We start from the raw sequence: 7,123 nt of genomic DNA, 5'->3' as shown, positions 1-7,123 counted from the left end.
TTGGATTGAACACTGCTTGTGATGTCACTTTTCTCAAATGGAACTTTTACTAACCTTCATTTACTGTTTGACATGATTATATATAATTTATTACATTTAACCTAGCCCTGTGATGACCTGGCAACTTGTCCAGGGTGTACCCCGCCTTTCGCCCGTAGTCAGCTGGGATAGGCTCCAGCTTGCCTGCGACCCTGTAGAACAGGATAAAGCGGCTAGAGATAATGAGATGAGATGAGACATTTAACCTACTATTTTAATTAACATACCTACTCAGATGTTTAATTAACATACCTACTCAGATCTGTAAAATAAAAGGGAGAGAGAAGTCAGGGGAGTGTAAAAGTACCCCCCCCCCCCCACACACACACACACAGTGCAGCTTTTACAGTACCTTGGTGAAGGCCTGTTGGCACTGTGTCGTCCACTGGAGCAGATCCGGTGCTCCCTTTTTAGTGAGATCAGTCAGTGGGATGATGACGTCCGAATAATTAGGTATGAACCTGCAATAATAGCCAGCTAGCCTCAGGAACTGTCTCACCCCCTTTTTGGTCTTGGGGCTCAGGCAGGCCGCAATTGCTGCAGTCTTGTCAATTTGGGGACGCACCTGCCCATGACCAAAGTGGAAACCCAGATACCGTACTTCCAACTACCCAGTCACACACTTTTTCGGGTTAGCTGTGAAACCCGCATGCCTCAGTGACTCTAGGATGGCCCTCAGGTGTTCTAGGTGCCGCGGCCAATCATTGCTATGTATAATAATGTCATCAAGGTAGGTCACTGCATAGATGGCATGGGGGCGGAGGATCTTGTCCATGAGCCACTGGAACATAGTGGGAGCCCCAAATAACCCAAAAGGAAGTGTGACAAATTGGTGTAATCTGAATGGTGTGGAAAAGGCTGTTTTCTCTTGGGATAGAGGAGTCAAGGGAATCTGCCAATATCCCTTTGTCAAATCCAGTATCGAATAAAAGCGAGCAGCACCTAATTGATTGAGCAACTCATCAATGTGAGGCATTGGGTACGTGCCAAATTTAGACACTGCGTTGACTTTTCTATAGTCCACACAGAACCAGACCAACCCATCAGTCTTGGGAACCAGGACCACCGGGCTGTTCCAGTCACTGTGGGACTCCTCGATTATGCCCATTTTGAGCAAGGCTTTGAGTTCGTCTTGAACCAACTTTTTTGTGTTCAGGTAAGTGGTATGGGCAGCTACGCACCACCACTCCTGGGGGTGTTTCAATGTGGTGTTCTATGAGGTGGGTGCAGCCAGGAAGGGGCGAGAACACATCAGAAAATTCCGTTTGCAACCTGGCAACCTTAGTGAGTTGGGCTGGTGAGAGGTGGTCTCCACAGGGGACTGGAGCAGTTTGAGTAGTTACTTTTGTTTTTACCTCCAGCCCCAGCCCTACCTTCTCCGGAACTACCAATGCTAATGCCACAGGGACCCCCTTGTTCCAATGTTTTAGTAGGTTGAGGTGGTATATTTGTAGTGCCCCGCCCCTCTCTGTTCGCCTCACCTCATAGTTGACGTTCCCGATTCGCCATGTGACCTCAAAGGGCCCTTGCCACTTGACGACCAATTTGGAGCTCAATGTGGGCAATAATACAAGCACTTCATCTCCCGGGGTAAACACTCTAAGGCACACGCCCCTGTTGTACAGCCAGGCTTGACGTTCTTGTGCCTGCCGTAAATTCTCTTGGGTTAAGTGCATGAGAGTGTGGAGCTTTGCACACAGGTTGAGAACATACTGAATTTCATTTTTACTAGTTGAAGGTCCCTCCTCCCACTTTTCCCACAGCACGTCCAAAATGCTGCGAGGCTTACGCCTATATAACAATTTGAATGGTAAGAACCCCGTGGAGGCTTGTGGGACCTCTCATACTGCAAATAACAGGGGCTCGAGCCATTTATCCTAATTATGTGCATCTTTGCTTACAAAATTCTGAATTAGATTTTTAAGTGTTTGCTTGAACCGCTCCACTAAGCCATCTGTTTGTGGGTGATAAACGCTGGTGCAGATGGAGTTGATTCCCAATAACCCATATTCCCTGGCCCCGCCCTCCATTCGCAAACTGATGTTTGGCCACACCCCCACTACCACAGACTAATACTATAGTTACTTATCTTCATGTATACTTGGAAATGCAAGTATATCAAAAGTTAACCAGTGTATTTCTCTTCAGTGATACTTAGACATGCTAAGACATTAGCGCCAAACTGTATTTCTAAACTGTATTTATGAGTATACCTGTAGTAAACATAGATAAACTTGTAGTCTACATGAATTAACATTTTGCACATGTTGTATGTTGATCTCTGTGTTTTCTAGTCATAGACTATGTTCGACTCTTTGTGTACATGTGATTATCCTAAAATGTGTGTCTGTATCAACCATTGGTTTTTCCAACATGTCCACAAAAGTGATTTAATTCAGCAGAATACTCCTGAATCTCACAGTACACTTTGTCTCAAGGCGTTTTCTGTTTAAAGAAAAAAGCCTAAACCTCTGTGAACAAAAGAAAAGCCTTGTCTCTAATTGAAGTATGCTTTAACTCTACTCCATTTCCCAGTGTGCCAAACGTCAATCTGGCTTTATCCTCACTGTCAGTATTGCTCCTAATGGATTTTCTCTGCCTGAATAATAACAATAATGTTCATTGTTGTCTATAATCCGTCTCCCAGTGCAATCACTTACCAGTTTCACAAAGTGGCAGGTGATTAGATTTCCCTCCAATGTATAGCTCTAATACCGATGCCCTTCGGCTATGATTATCCAGTGTAAGTCATTGCTCATCATTAACAAGAGGTTGTGCGAGAAGTTATGATGGTAGAGGGGGTTTAATGTGCACTGGGACTGAGATGTTAATAGTGTTGGTCTTGGTGTTTGCCAGTAAGCCCTGAAGCAAAAGTGAAAGATGCCATTTTGAGGCACACATGAAATGTGTGGATAGAAAGTGCTTCAAACATTGTGCATCATAGAACAGTCAAGTCAAAGTCCCTTCCATGCCAGGATCTGGTCTTCCCAGGCACTCTCCTGTCCCAGTAAAACAGAGAAGCACATTATTTCAACACTCAGGGCAAAATTTACTATTTGGTTTCACCGTCTATCAGAATTTGTGCAAGATTTTGCGGAAGTGCTAAGTCTAAAGAGATTGTGAATCACTTTTTAATATTTTTTTGGGTGTTCAAAAATGTTCAACTGATTTTCTTGCATTATTTTAATGTTATTTTATATTTTCCAGTATCTGTAGGTTCTAACTAAAGCACCACTTATTTTCACAACACTGCATACCTACAAAATCACATTTAACAGCTAAAATTATTATTATTATTGTTAGTAGTAGTAGTAGTAGTAGTAGTCGTCTCAACATTTAATCACTGATGCATTTAAATTTGAGTAAATCTGATTTAAATTACAACCCCAATTCCAAAAAAGTTGGGACACTTTGTAAAACATAAATAAAAACCAAATGTGAAGATTTGCAAATCATGGAAGCCCTATATTTCATTGAAAATAGTACAAAGACAACATATCAAATGTTGAAACTGAGAAACTTTGTTTTTTGAAAAATATACGGTAATTTTGAATTTGATGTCAGCAACACATTTCAGAAAAGTTGGGAGAGGGGCAACAAAAGAATGAAAAAGATGTGTAATGCTAAAAAAAAACCTAATTAGGTTAATTGGGAACAGGTCAGTAAGATGATTGGGTATAAAAAGAGCTTCCCAGAGAGGTGGAGTCTCTCAGAAGTAAAGACGGGGAGGGGTTCACCATGCTGTGAAAGACTGCATGGGCAAACAGTGCAACAATTTAAGAATAACATTCCTCAGTGTAAAACTGCAAAGAATTTGGGGATCACATCATCTATGGTCCATAATATCATTAAAAGATTCAAAGAATCTGGAGAAATCTCTGTATGCGAGAGACAAGGCTGAAAACTGACATTGGATGCCTGTGATCTTCAGGCCCTCAGGAGACACTGCATTAAAAGCAGACACGTGTCTGTAGTGGAAATCACTGTATGGGCTCAGGAACACTTCAGAAAACCATCGTCTGTGAAAACACTTCATTACTGCATCCATAAATGCAAGTTAAAACCAGATATAAATAACATCCAGAAACCCCGCCCCCTTGTCTGGGCCCGAGCTCTTTTACGATGGACTGAGGCGAAGTGGAAAACTGTCCCGAGGTCTGACGAATCAAAAGTAGAAATTCTTTTGAGAAATCATGGACCCCACGTCCTCCAGGCTAAAGAGGAGAGGGACCATCCGGCTTGTTATCAGTGCACAGCTCAAAAGCCAGCATCTGTGATGGTATGGGGGGGCGTTAGTGCACATGACATGGGTAGCTTGTACATCTGGGAAGGCATCATTAATGCTGAATGATATAAACATGTTTCAGAGCAAAAATGCTGCCATCCAGACAAAATCTTGCTCAGCAAAGGCCTTCCTTTTTTCAGCAAGACAACACCAAACCGCTTTCTGCACATATTAACACTGTATGGCTCCGTAGTAAAAGAGTTGGGGTGCTAAACTGGCCTGCTGCAGTCCAGACCTGTCTCCCATTTAAAACATTTGGTGTATTATGAAACACAAAATATGACAAAAGAGACCCCGAACTGTTGAGCAACTGAAATTGTATATCAGGCAAGAATTGGGACAACATTTCTCTTTCAAAACTACAGCAGTTGGTCTCCTCAGTTCCCAAACGTTTACAGAGTGTTGTTAAAAGTAGAGGTGATGCAACACAGTGGTAAACATGCCCCGTCCCAACTTTTTTGAAATGTGTTGCTGATATAAAATTCAAAATGAGCAGATACTTTTCAAAAAGCAATAAGATTTCTCAGATTCAACATTTGAACATTTGACAACATATGTTGTCTTTGTACTATTTTCAATGAAATCTAGGGTTTCCAAGATTTGCAAAATATCGCATTCTGTTTTTATCTACAGTTTACACAGTGTCTCAACTTTTTTGGAATTGGGTCATATATTGGAAACTCAATACTGTTCTTTTGATATAATATTAAATTCCTTTACATAATTCCCAAACACTAAATGCATGAAAGCATGATCTACTGAAGTACTTCAAGCATTTATTAGAAACAGCCAAGCAATGTTGTTATTAAAAACCACTTTGGAGGAACAAAACAAGCACTCTCTGAGTAAACTGGGATCAGGCTGATGTGGTTTTGGAAGAGAATAGGATGAATTGTGTTTACAAGGGAAAACAGAGTGTTATGTCTTTAAATACCACCGTGCCACCAACTGGAATCATATTGGTACCCTAATGGAACTCTGTGGTTCTTTGTGGCTCTGTATGTGTGGAATCCAGGCCAAATTGGTGAAACACCTAATTCGACCAGCTCTAGTAGGTGTGTCATGAAGAAACATCTCCAAACCTTGCTGAACTGGAGATATAGGACCAGAGCTTGGCTTGACTGACCTTTTTGTTTCAGCAGCCTTCGGTAACGTCAAGCAGAACCAATCTTCCTGATGAGCAACTTCAATGCAAAACCATGATCAATTTGTAAATCTTGGACATGATGATTGGAAAAGAAGTTTGTCCTGAATATAATGTTGGAAACAAAGTGTTCCTGCTACCAACACAGCGAAGTTGTTTTGTAGTGAGGACACACACAGCTGTTTTGAACCTTCTTGCTGTGAGCTGACAGCATGCATACCCATGCATACGGTACATTATGCAATTAGATTATATTTGCAATCTCCAGGAGCTGTGTAATGTCTCATCTCATCATCTCTAGCTGCTTTATCCTTCTACAGGGTCGCAGGCAAGCTGGAGCCTATCCCAGCTGACTACGGGCGAAAGGCGGGGTACACCCTGGACAAGTCGCCAGGTCATCACAGGGCTGACACATACAGTGGTGCTTGAAAGTTTGTGAACCCTTTAGAGTTTTCTATATTTCTGCATAAATATGACCTAAAACATCATCAGATTTTCACACAAGTCCTAAAAGTAGATAAAGAGAACCCAGTTAAACAAATGAGACAAACATATTATACTTGGTCATTTATTTATTGAGGAAAATGATCCAATATTACATATCTGTTAGTGGCAAAAGTATGTGAACCTTTGCTTTCAGTACCTGATGTGATCCCCCTGTGCAGCAATAACTGCAACTAAACGTTTCCGGTAACTGTTGATCAGTCCTGCACACCGGCTTGGAGGAATTTTAGCCCGTTCCTCTGTACACAACAGCTTCAACTCTGGGATGTTGGTGGGTTTCCTCACATGAACTGCTCGCTTCAGGTCCTTCCACAACATTTCCATTGGATTAAGGTCAGGACTTTGACTTGGCCATTCCAAAATGTTAACTTTATTCTTCTTTAACCATTCTTTGGTAGAACGACTTGTGCGCTTAGGGTCATTGTCTTGCTGCATGACCCACCTTCTCTTGAGATTCAGTTCATGAACAGATGTCCTGACATTTTCCTTTAGAATTCGGTGGTATCATTCAGAATTCATTGTTCCATCAATGATGGCAAGCCATCCTGGCCCAGATGCAGCAAAACAGGCCCAAACCATGACACTACCACCACCATGTTTCACAGATGGGATAAGGTTCTTAGGCTGGAATGCAGTGTTTTCCTTCCTCCAAACATAACGCTTCTCATTTAACCCAAAATTTCCATTTTGGTCTCATCTGTCCACAAAACATTTTTCCAATAGCCTTCTGACTTGTCCACATGACCTTTAGCAAACTGCAGATGAGCAGCAATGTTCTTTTTGGAGAGCAGTGGCTTTCTCCTTGCAACCCTGCCATGCACACCATTGTTGTTCAGTGTTCTCCTGATGGTGGACTCATGAACATTAACATTAGCCAATGTGAGAAAGGCCTTCAGTTGCTTAGAAGTTACCCTGGGGTCCTTTGTGACCTCACTGACTATTACACGCCTTGCTCTTGGAGTGATCTGTGTTGGTCGACCACTCCTGGGGAGGGTAACAATGGTATTGAATTTCCTCCATTTGTACACAATCTGTCTGACTGTGGATTGGTGAAGTCCAAACTCTTTAGAGATGGTTTTGTAACCTTTTCCAGCCTGATGAGCATCAACAATAATTTTTCTGAGGTCCTCAGAAATCTCCTTTGTTCGTGC

Source organism: Neoarius graeffei, chromosome 3, assembly GCF_027579695.1.
Source record: "Neoarius graeffei isolate fNeoGra1 chromosome 3, fNeoGra1.pri, whole genome shotgun sequence".
Lineage (NCBI taxonomy): Eukaryota > Metazoa > Chordata > Actinopteri > Siluriformes > Ariidae > Neoarius > Neoarius graeffei.
This window is presented reverse-complemented; position numbering follows the sequence as displayed.